This window comes from Castor canadensis, chromosome 17 (assembly GCF_047511655.1).
Source record: "Castor canadensis chromosome 17, mCasCan1.hap1v2, whole genome shotgun sequence".
Taxonomy (NCBI): Eukaryota; Metazoa; Chordata; class Mammalia; order Rodentia; family Castoridae; genus Castor; species Castor canadensis.
Genome location: NC_133402.1, coordinates 3,072,569 through 3,084,990, shown reverse-complemented (window position 1 = coordinate 3,084,990; position 12,422 = coordinate 3,072,569). Strand labels below are relative to the sequence as shown.

Genomic DNA, 12,422 nt, shown 5'->3' with positions numbered 1-12,422 from the left:
CTAGATCCTATGTTCCAGAAAACTCAAGGGTCGCAGGCCACAGGCTTGAGCTCTCTGGTGTCTCTTCCGTTCCTAGATAACACATGTATGTGTTCATTTGTTCTCATGTGCTCTCACTATCTCTGCTCCCACACTGAGTTCCAGCCCCCACCGCTCACAGTGAGACAGGGTGCAGCCCCCCAGGGATGCTACAAGTGCAGGGTGGGTCCTTCCAAACCCACTGAGCCAGCCCACTTGTTATAAGGTGAGTGCAGTGTGCGTCTCTGGCCTGCATGCTGTGCCATGTGGAGAGGCCAGAAAACCCCACCTTGGGCACCTCCTGTTCCATCTAATAAAAGAGACAGACTCTGGCCTGTCCCCTCCCTGGGGATCAGGCCTCAGTAGCCTTTAGGGTGGCATCAGGGACTACTTCCTGGAAGAGGGTTTGGGGGCTGAGCCTTAGGGGTGAGTGATGCTTTGGGAGGTAAAGCAGGACGTGGACCCTGGCCTGACCATGCAGAGGACCCAGTCCCGGCTGACGATTGCAGAAGCCAATCAGACGGAAGCCAAGACTGGAGAATAGTTTGAGCCAAGCTCAGGATGGTATCTTAACTTCTCCCATGATGGGCTTGATGGGGGTGGGGTGGGACCATCTCCCTTGTAGGCTGTTTGGGGGAAGCAAGACAGAGTTGACAAGACAAGGAAACTCGAGGTCCTCGGTCGACCGCGGAGTTCGTGGTTTGGACGTGCGCTTTGGCGGGCCCTTCCCTGAGCAGAGGCGGGGGACCCTGCTATCCTCAGAAAGGCTCCACTACCCAAAAGAGGTTAAGAACCTCCAGTTTACCCACGTTAGAAGAGGTTAGAATAACTGAACAGACAGGTTAAGGGCCTTCCAGTGGCCAAAGGCAGGGAGGGGCTCTGGTGACTGAATCTGAGCCTCACCCTCACCCTGCCAGGCTGGGGCCTCTCGGCTCCCTAGGGGCTGAGCAGTGGCCTGGGCTGCCCAAAACCATCGGTGAAGCAGTTGCTGCTTCCACAGGCAAGAGAGTTAAAGTGAACTACTGCAGTAAAGTCATAACCGTCGTCCAGGAAGAGAACGGCTCTGCCACAGAAACCTCATGGGCTCCTCCACTGCAGCATTGGGCCCAGCCACTCAGGCGCAGAGCTGTCTCTTGTCACTTGCAACAGGGCACTTTGGCTGCGTCGTGGATGAGGACGGAGGGGGCACATTCTCTTCCAGGAGCAGCCCCGCCTCCAGATGGGGAATTAGCACAGGAAGAAAGTGCCGAGCGTCACAGCAGAATGCTAACTGGACACAGCATCATTACATTTTGCTGTGATGTGAGGGAGCTCCAGGCCCATCCACTTCCTGTGGTGCAGCCCTGGCCATGCCTGGGCCTAGCCACTCAAAGCAATTAAAAGAGAAGCACAGCCCAGGTTGGACAAGAAGCCACTGGCCCAGACAAGGGAGCTGACAGGGAGGGCACCCTGGCCCTGCAGGCAGGACACCTCAGGCTGCTGCTGAGTTAGAAGGACTGAAGCCACTGCCTGTCCAGCTGGACACACACACCCGGAAGCTGGAAGAATGGCCCATCCAGTTTAACTGGCAGAAGGAGAAAAAGGATGGGTCCTGTGGGGAGCAGAGGCTTTGGGATGTGCCCCAGGATCCCCACGGGGGATGCTGTTCCTTCTGGTGCTCGGCATCCATCCACGGGAGCCCTGGAGGAGGCAGAGCCTCTTTCGTGTGACAGACCCACCAGGGCCCTGTGGTTTCCAACATCCTGTGGGAGCCTAGTTTCAGACACCTTCGCTGCACCCCACGGCCGAGCTGTAGCCGTTGGTGGTGTGCTCGGCCTGCCTAGGGCCTTGCCAGGCTCCTTGAGGGGATACACACACCCGGAAGCTGGAAGAATGGCCCATCCAGTTTAACTGGCAGAAGGAGAAAAAGGATGGGTCCTGTGGGGAGCAGAGGCTTTGGGATGTGCCCCAGGATCTCCACGGGGGATCCTTGCTAGGCTCCTTGAGGGGCAGCCATCGGGGCTCCTAGCACCTGGCATGTTTCTGAGTGCTCAGAAATCACTGTTGGAGGGGAGGGAGGCAGACAGAGGGTGTCATGAAACAGCATTTCTAACGCTTGACAAAGGCTAGAACCATATTTTTTTTTTCTTTTTTCCTTATTTTGAGACAGGATCTTACTATGCAGCCCAGGCTGGCCTGGAATTTACCATGTAGCACATGCTGGCTTCAAACACTAGATCCTCCTGCCTCAAGCCTCCTGAGTGCTGGGATTATAGATATATGCCACCATGCCGAGCCCAAAACAGAACATTTCTAATCTGCCACCTTAGTTCTCTCTCCTCCATCACACTGGAGGATGGGCGCATAGCAATCAGGTGTGCAATCCCACCTGCCTTATACACAGGCTGCTGTATGCTTCCGAACTCACTACTCTTCTGTTCTACTATCATCACTGGCTCCCACTTGCTTGCTGGGGAAAATGCAGACCCCAAAGACCTTCTCACTTGACCCCACCTTGTCACCTACTTCCTTCAGTGGTCCCATATTAAATGGTTTGCTTCCGGTCACTGGAAAATGTCCCCTACATTTCCTTTATTGTAACTTTTCTCCTGTTGTTCACTCTGGACCATGTCCTTTTCCCTCTACCCCCTTCCCTGTCAGAACACATGCTGAGGCCACCTTCAGGGATGGAGTATGACTTCCTGCCTGCTGTAAACAGCCACATTCTGCTGTTTCAGGATTTGAATGACCTACCTTTGGGGGCCTTTTGACTCACAGGGAGACATTGTGGGGTACAGCTGGGTTAGAAGGCACTGTTTGGGTGACAGAAGAAAGAAGGTTAGAAAAGGGAGGGCTAGAAAAGGGGGGCACAGGGTGTCAGAGTGTAGAAATGGGAGACAGTACAGTCCTTTGGGGTTGCCTTTCAGCTGCACTACCTAGGCGACATGCTGAATTTCTCTCTGCTCTCTTGGTTCCCCTCCTTCCTAACAGCAACTGCCTATTGATGGAGTCTATCTTCCTTTTTGATGGGCAGAGGGTGAGGGGTCGACAGCTTTGGCACTGTGCCACCTTTTCCTGAGCATCAGGTCTGCAGAGATGCTTGGTCCCAGAATCAAGACCCTGATGTTGCTCCCTACTTTTAGACTTATGAGAGCGGTGACAAAGCTCAGGGAAGCCCAGCTCATTGATTCGTCTGCAAGGCTGTTGGCTTTTGAAGTGAGACAGGAAGGAAGGTTGAGGTGGAGCCCCGCACAGGAAGAGGTGAGGAGCCAGAGCTGCAGTGACAGCCGGTGGGCTCGTGGGAGTCTGCGGGAGGTGGTGTGTCTGTCGCCCCCTGGCCTGGCGTGGTCAGCGTGGTAAGCTACCCTGATCCCTCAGGCTTCCTCAGCCCTGGACAGATCCCAAGGCCGCAGGGATCTGCTGGCCTGCCACAGGCCACCCAAGGCATCCCAACACTCTCTTCTGTCTGCTGGAGCCAGGAATGTGGAGGTGGAGCCCCCCAGACCCCCCAGTATTGGCATCCATGGAGCAGCAACAAGGCCAGGGAGGTAAGTAGAGTCCAGGCCTCCTCAGTGCGGGGGGATGAAAGAGAGAAGGGACAACTGGCAGGAAGGATGGTGACTTTTAAGGCCTGAGCTACTCTGGGCAGGGGAGAGACACCAGGAAGCTGTCGCCTGGGTGCTGGGAGCTGCAGAAGCCAGACAGGCTCACAACATCAAGTGAACTAATGTGCCCTGGGATGACCCAGCACAGGCCTCAGGGGAGAAAGACCAGCTTCCCAGGTACCAGTGAAGGGGTGAGAGGAGCAGGATGCAGCACAGGCTGCTGCAGGCAGGCTATAGCGATGCTGGAACCGGCAGACCAGGCACCATTCCCACACCACCCCTGCTGTGGGCTCCCAAGCAGGCAACCTAATTCTCTGTGCTCAGTTCCCCACCTGCAACTGGAGGTAGCAACACCAGCACCTGCACCAAAGGTAATGGGGTTGAGGGAGGCGATGCAGGCAGCTCTGGGGCCAGCTCACAGCTCCTGCCCCATAAATGTCACCCTCATGTTTGTGTGGAGCTCCCGGGTGCTCCCAGTCACACCCTGGGGTGAGATGACCAGGTGTATGGTGGCTGTAGGGGTCTCCTGATGGCCAGGCTCCTGAGTCCTGGGACTCCTCCTGGTTTCCTTCCTGGGAGTGCTTGCTTCTCTGAGCGTTCCACCTTGTTCCACCTTGTCCCAGGGTGCTGGGCTTCCCAGGGTTGGGCTGGCCCTCCTGCTGGGACTCAGGTCAAAACTGTTAGGTTTGTCTACAGGACAGGTGCTACTTCCTCCTCCCCCTTGGATTCAGGAGTCAAACAGCTGACTGTGGAGCTGGAGCTACCTCAACAAGACCAAATACTGAATTCCCAGACCCAGGAATGGGGACAAGAGTGAGGAGTCAGGAAAGAGGAAAACCTAAGGAGTGATGGTGAGAGATACAGGCAGCCCAAATGGTAGCCAGAACAGAGACCCCACCCAGTCCCCAAGCTGCAGGTAGGCAGAGCAGGGCCACCCATTCAGGAAGGAGCCCAGTGGGCTCAGGCTAGGACTGAGGCCCCAGGAAGCAAAAGGCAGGACAGAAGCCAAGGGGACCTGCATCTTCTCAGGGTGAAAAGCCCTGGTGTTGAGCCTGAGGGATGGGGTCTAAGCCACACCAACACCATAGAGGCCTTTGGCCCCACCCTTACCCACAGTCAAAGCTCTGAGATGGACCACAGGAGCAAGGCTCCCAAGGAGGTGGCAGTAGCCACCCCGTTGTCCCTCTGGCCTTGACCTGCTTGATGTAGCTCAGACCCTCTGTGAATTGACCTCTGGCCTTCAGATCCCTGATGGTAACCTAAAACACAGCTGTCCTCAGTCTTCCCCTCTGTAATCTGGGTTTTCAGAGACCCTTACAGTTGTCCTGGAGCCCAGCTGTACTGGCCAGGGTTAGCGTGACCATCCCTGGTGGCATCCATGGCCTTCCCACCTCATGAGCTCAGTGGTCTGTTGTAGGTTCTGGCCTGGAGGGAGGCATCTGGGGAGGTGTATGGCGGGGAGCTTGTCCCTGCTGCATCTCTTCTCCTATCCTTGTGGGAAAAGGTGTCCAAAGTGAACACCAGGTTGGGAAGGGTGAGGGTTTCCTGTGGTGGGGGGGCGGGCTGAGCAGAGGTACCAGATAACATATAGGCCGTGCAATTTGAATTTCAGATAAACAAGAAATTTCTTAGTATATTTCAAATATTATAAGAAATATATTTATACTAAAAATATTGTTTGTCTAAAAGTAATGGGTATCTTGTATTTTAATTTGCTAAATCTGGTAACCCTCAGTCCAAGGTGAATAGGCAAGAAAGGCATTTGCTGACCAGGAGGGAGTGCTGACCCCCCAGATGAGGAGACCCCCCCCAAGATGAGGGGACCAATGGGGCAGGGTGCTTGCTGGGAGCCCCCACTTCCCAGGCACAGGCAGGTCCTACCCCTACTCGCAATCACATACACCTGCCTCTGTCTCTCCCTCCCATGTTCCTCCCTGCCTCCCTCTGACCCAGTGGTTCTTAGCTCTGGAGGGTCTGAAGATATCTGGGGAGCTTAAAACAGACACTTTTGGGACCCTATCCCAGACTAATGAAATCTCAGGGTGGTTGGACCCTAAAAATGGTGCTCCAAAGCCAGTTATGGTGGCACTTGCCTGTAATCCTACCACTCGGGAGGCTGACGCAGAAGGATGTGAGTTAGAGGCCAGTCTGGGCTACATAGTGAAACCCTGCCTCAAAAAACAAAAACAACCACCACTACAAAAAACAGTGTTCTATAGACTGTCTATATTACACAACAACCCCACTTCAAGGTACACACCCCAAAGAACTGAGATATCTTGAAGAGATATTTGTACACCACGTTCACAGCAGCACAATTTATCACAGCCAAAAGGAAGAATCCACCCAAGTGTTTCGATGAACGAGCAAACAAACCGTGGTCCATCTATGCAATGGAATATTACTTAGTCATAAAAAAGAATGAAGCACGGACCCATGCTACAGCATAGATGGACGCTGAAGACATTATGCCGAGTGACAGGAGCCAGACACAAAGGGACAAATGAACTCCCTAGAGTAACCAACCTCATAGAAACAGAAAGTAGAATGGTGGTTGCCTGGGGCTGGAAAGGCGGGGAACGGGGAATTGGGTGGTTGTATTATTTGAGAGATTACAAATGAAGCTGTTAGCAGCACTCTGGTGGCTGTGTCCCAGTGCACAGAAAAGCTTATTTCTGTTGGGCTCAGGGAGGAACTGCTGGGTTCCACCCAGAGAACATGCACCTCTAGCTTTATCACTACCACACGTTTTCCAGACTGGTTTTAGTTCGCATCTCTCTGATAATATGATCCTTTTTTTGTTATGTAGCTGTTAAGTTTTTTTGGCTCATTTCTTTTAGAAGTATTTTTTATTTTTAAAATTATTTTTAATTGACATATATTTGTACAAGCTTATGGGGCAGAATGTGAAGTTTCAGTAGGTGTGTACATTGGTTTTTTTAACTTCTTTTGGAGTGTTGGGGATTGAACCCAGGGCCTCAAGCATGCTTGACCACTGGGCTACACTCTCAGCCTACTGGCTCAGTTTTCGATTGAGCTGATTTTCCTTATTGATTCATAAGCATTTTCTGTGGTGTGCACATGTGCGTATCAGACATCTCCTAGTCTGGTTTCCTTGTTCACTTTCTGAATACTGCCTTTTAATTAGCAGACATTTCTAATTTTAACGAATCTTGATGTAGTTTTCTTTTCCTTTATGGTTGATGCTTTGTGCACTTAGTTTTTAACCTAGCTCAAGTTCATATTGATTGTGTTAGCTTTCACACTTAGACCGACAGTCCAGCTTGAATTAATTTCTGTGTATGGTGTGAGGTGGGGGTCAAGGTTCCCCGAGTGGGCATCTCGTCCTCCAGCACATACTATTACAAAGACAGTTCTTTCCCACTGAATTGCCTCGGGGCATTATTGCAGAGCAGGCGACTCTGAGCGTGTGGGTCTCTCTGGGCCTCTGTTCTGTTGCACTGGCTCATCTGTTTACCCTTGTGACAATACCTGTTATTCCTTTTTCAAAACTATTCTGGCTACTCTAGAGTCCTTTCCATTTCCATTTGTTTTAGAATTAGTTTGCCAACTTCTGCTCCCTGTCCCCCACAAAAAAAAAAACCTTGCTGGAATTTTGATTGGGATGTCACTGAAACTATAGATCACTTTAGAGAGCTGACTCTTTTTTCTTGAGCACCGATGTCTTGATAATATTGACTCCTCCAATCCATGAACCTCAGTGAGCCAATCCCTCCACTGGGTGTTCCTTAATTTCCCTCAGTAATGTTTCATAGTTTTTAGTGTAGAGATTTTACAAAGGTTTTTGCTAAATTTATTCCTAGATATTTGCGTTTTTATGGAATTTAAAAATTCAGTTTGATTTGGCGGCTGTTGTAAGTAAAAATAAAACTGATTTTTTGTGTGTGCGAGCTTGCTCAGAAGCCTTGCTAAATTCATGTACTGGATGCAACAGGTTGCTTCTTTTTTGAATTTCCTAATATACAATCATGTTAACTGTGAACAGTGACGGTTTTTTTTCTTTCCCAATCATGACATCTTCTGTTTTTCTTTCTGCCCTATCACACTGTCATCTTAATTAAAAAAAAAAACATTAAGCACAAGCAGAATTTCTAGATCAAAGATACTTAATAGCAATAAATAAAATTAAAACTCATGAGTTGGGCTGGGGCCGTGGCTCACAGTGATAGAGCTTGCCTAGCACGGGACCCTGGCTTCCATCCTCAGCACTGCAAAAATAAAAAAATCCATAATTTTGTAACTTCCACTATGTCATAGGATCCCTACTACTGCCACATTCTCTTATGTCAGTCTTTATGTTACTATAATATTTGCCCATTAGATAGAAACCAATAGCTTATGATTTTGGTTTCTTTCTTTTTTTTTTTTTTGTGGTACTGGGATTTGAATTCAAGGTCTACACCTTGAATCACTCCACCAGCTCTTATTTGTGATAGGTTTTTTTCGAAATAGGGGCCTGGGCTGTCTTCGAACCATGATCCTCCTGATGTCTGCCTCCTGGGTAGCTAGGATTACAGGCATGAGCCACTGGCTGTTTTGGTTTCTGTTGTGATCGTTATTGAGAATGAACATCTTTTCAGTATCTTGGTCACTTATATTTCTACAAATCTGTGTCTTTTCCCCCTGTTTCTATTTATGTCCATAATTCTGGTTGGGTACTTATTTCTTGTTGCTTTAGGATAGTTCTTTATCTGTGAAGGACATTAATAGATGTATGTTAATAAATAGACATTATTTCACGTATGTTGAAAATGTTGACTCCTTGCTTATGGTTTTTCTTCAACTTCTCATATGGTACCTATTATTATTTACAAACATTTCGATAACTTAACATGAAATAAGTATTTAATATTTTAATTAAATTAAGATGACGAATTTGTTAAGACTTCCTCTGGATAACTTCTGAGTTTTATGTCTTGTTTTAGAAAGCCTGTCTTTGCCAAGGAATGTATTTTAAAATATTCCTCATTTTTATTGCATTTTCATGGTTTTGGATTTATAATTTTAACTCTTTTATCCACCTGAAATTGAATTTTGTGTTTAGTGTAAAGTTTTAACTTTCTCAAACTACAAACCTATTGAAATGCCCCAAACATGTTGAAATGCTACTTTTATCATATTACCACAAAGTCCTTTACATGTAAGCAGTATAAATAGCATTGATTCCTGGGCTCTATTGTGTTTGACTTTTGTGTTTATTCTTGTGATATCACATATTCCATTTATAATATACAATGAAGGCTGTATTCTAGAAAGCAAGACTGGCTCACTAGGAGAAGTCTATTCCTGCAGCTCACAGATTAAAGGAGAGATCAGGAACACATCAGTCATGTCGCTCACCCGCAGTGGCTTCCTGTCACACCCGTAACTGGGTCTCCCCTCTGGCCTTGTCTCTTACTTACTTACTCACTGTGCTCCAGTAACTCTGGACACTTGCTGTTTCCTCTGCCGGAACGCTCTTCACATGACTGACTCTCACTTGTTTTTTTTATGCAACTTTCTCACAGAGGCCTGGCACTGTGGGTAAAGCACTGCCAACCCTTTGCCACTCACACTCTGTATTCACTTACGGCACTAACCACCATCAGAAATCCTTGTTTCTGTACTTGCTTTCTCCTCCTTCTCCTGTGCCCAGTGCCTGGTGCTTTGCTTTATCACTTTAGCCACATTCCCAGCCCTTCTGTGTTATCTTGTTTCTGAGATAGTGTCTCTTGATTTTCCTGGCTCTGCCTTCTGAGTAGCTGGAATTACAGGCATATACCACCATGGCTGACTTTGCTTTCTTCTTCTTCTTTTTTTTTTTTTTTTTTTTTTAAGTGGTGGCACTGGTAAGAACGAAAAAGACGAAAAGAGGAAAAATAAAGTGGTGGTATTGGGGTTTGAACTCAGGTCCTTCTGTTTGCCAGGCAGGCACTCACTCTACCATTTGAGCCATGCTTCCAGCCCTTGTTGCTTTAGTTATTTTTCAAATAGGGTCTCATATCCAGGTGTGCCTGTATTGCAATCCTCCTATTTATGCTTCCCGCAGAGCTGGGATGATTGGTGTGTGCCACCAAGCCCAGGTTTTTATTGGTTGAGATGCAGTCTCCAACTTTTTGCCCAGGCTGGCCTTGAATCTCTAGAATCACAATTTCTGCCTCCCAAGTAGCTAGAATTACAGGCGTGAGCCAGTGTCCAGCTTGTGTTCATTTTGCAGTCACTTTCCCACTCACACACCCTCATGGAATAAAGACTGCTCCACTTGCTCACTTTCACATCTGCAGTGCACACAGAAGAGGCCCTCAATAAGTATTTGCTGCTTGACTGACTGAATGAATGGAAATAAATTGTATCATGGTCTCAATATACACTAAGAGGTCATTGTCTGATTTGACAGATGTTCCTAATGTTTAAGGCATGTGTAAACCTGTTACAGGCAGCAAGATTATACAGCATGGCCTGGGGACCAGGGAGGCCTTAGTTTCTACACCAGCAGCTTGTCCTTAGACAAGTCACCTAACCAGTGTCTTCACCTCAATGTCCTTATCCACAAATCAAGAGAAGTAATGGTAAAGAGAACTGTCACAAGTTTTAAGTGACACAAATATAGTGTTCATTCAGGCGTCGGTGGCTCACACCTATAATCCTAGCTACTCAGGAGGCGGAGATCAGGAGGATCAGGGTTTGAGACCAGCCTGGGGAAACAGTTCTCAAGACCCTATCTCCAAAATAACCAAAGCAAAATGGACTGGAGGTGTGCTCAAGGTGTAGGCCCTGAGTTCAAACCCCAGTGCTGTAAATATATGCATACAGGGTTCAGCAGAATGGGGCACAGAATGCCTTCAGTAAGTATCACGTAACATGACCTCAATGGTAACAGGAAGCAAGGGATCTTCCCCAAGAGGAGAAGAAAACGAAGTAGAAATCTGAACAAATGTCATACCACTCCTGGTACATGTGGTCCAGAGTACAAGAAGAACTCCAGCCATAATGTCAGTAGTCAGCACTGCTCTAGAAAAGGGGGCGGAGGGTGCGTACAGGCCAATGTGGTGAAATTGCTCAAAATGAGTGCCAATTTTAAAGATGAAAACTTTCTTAATGAAGTAATTTGAAAGCTTGAAGAAAATTAACTGAAAAACCAACAGAAATATTTAATATTTTGATGGAATATGAGATAAAATACAAAATTGTCTTCTTTTACAATAACAACATTCAGAATAACAACAACAAAAATGATTTAAAAAAATCCTCAGATACAAATAAGAACTTGTTATTTGGCAAGCTCCAGATGAGAAAAAATAAAGTTTTATTTAAAGGCCCAATGAAAGATGTCCAAAAAACCACATGAATTCACATATACATCATGACTTTAATCACAGTCCCACCAGCTTTCTTTCCCCCTTGGTTTTGTGTGTTTTGGGTGGTACTGAGGTTTGAACTCAAGAACCCCGTGATTGGTAGGCAGGCTCTCTGCCACTTGAGCCACTCTGCCAGCCCTGTTTTGTGTTGGGTTTTTCAAGACAGGGTCTCACAAACTATTTTCCCTGGCTGGCTTCAAACTGTGATCTTCCTGATCTCTGTCTCCTGAGTAGCTAGGATTACAGGCGTGAGCCACCGGCACCCGCTCCTCTTGGTTTTGACATTTAGAAGAATAAAAAAGTGGGAAGAGCCAGCAGAACTGTGCAGAATTGTGGCAAGAGCGGCCTTCCTGACCTGTTTCTAGCATTCCCAAGTTAGCCCTGCTTGTTTGAGCGCCAGTTACCTCGAATATGCTGTATTCCTTAACAGTTCAACATGCCTATGAACGGAATGGCTGGAAAGTGCTATTTGACTTATCACTAAGTTTCTTCTAGCATTTTCCACATAAAAGCATTCACCCTAAGTTAAAATGCAGGATCCTCAGTGCAGATCCAAAGCCAGGGAGTCAGTTGATTCCTTGGAACTGTAGACAGCAAGCTCTTCTCAAGTTTAATGTTGAGAACCAAAGAATCAGTGGTTGTCCAGGCCGTTTTGGCTATTTCTCCACTGATGGCACCTGGATCTTTTTTTTTTTTGGTGGGACTGAAGTTTGAACTCAGGGTTTCATGCTTGCAAAGCAGGTGCTCTACTGCTTGAGCCACACCAGTAGTCCATTTTTCTTTGGTTATCTTGGAGATGGGGACCTAGTGAACTATTTGCCCAGGCTGGTCTCAAACCGAGATCCTTTATCCCAAATAGCTAGGATTACAGGTGTGAGACACTGCACTCGGCACCTGGATCATTTTTAACACAGGGCTGCCACCAGCAGCAGTGGACCATGATCTCTGCTGACTGTACATTGTGTTTTCTGTCCTAGAACCATAGATGACAAGTGGCTGATCCTCACCTCTGAATCTAGAGCCCTGATGGAGGGACTGCTGTGGACCCTGTGCCTGGTGAGGAGGGATGGAGGGTGGTGCAGGCTCAGGTCCTCAGCGTCTACCTGGGCTGCATTAAGGCTGCAGACCAACGTGAGCAGGTGGGACATGGCACATGTCTCTTCACATCTCTGCATCATTGTCCCCAGCAGCAGAGAATGCTGCCTGCAGGCCAGTAAGGCCCAGAAAAACTAAGGCAAGCAGCTGTGCCTCTGCTCTGGGAGACAGCTGCCCCTCCCTTCCCGTTCCTCCATCTTTCCTTCCCTTTCTCTTGTAACTAAAAGATTTTTCTGTTCAGACGACTTTTGGGTTTATAGAGAAATTGCTGGCAAAGTACAGGATTCCCATACACCTCTGCCTTCCTCACATCCCTCAGCAGAGTGGTTCCACAATCGAATCTATGCTGAACCATCAGACTCACCCC

At 47.9% G+C, this 12,422-nt stretch overlaps 1 protein-coding gene across 4 annotated transcripts in view; it reads left to right on the top strand.

Annotated features, from left to right (window-relative positions):
- The first annotated feature begins 3,249 nt into the window (after positions 1 to 3,249).
- The window catches only part of Nlrc3 (NLR family CARD domain containing 3), a 33,096-nt gene continuing 23,923 nt past the window's right edge, over positions 3,250 to 12,422 (top strand). Inside the window, exons 1-3 of one of the 4 annotated variants that reach the window (XM_074060103.1) lie at positions 3,258 to 3,353; positions 3,477 to 3,545; positions 11,938 to 12,016. The gene's annotated coding sequence lies outside the window, so the exon portion shown is untranslated. The other 3 variants (XM_074060104.1, XM_020156518.2, XM_074060105.1) reach the window with 3 other exon arrangements.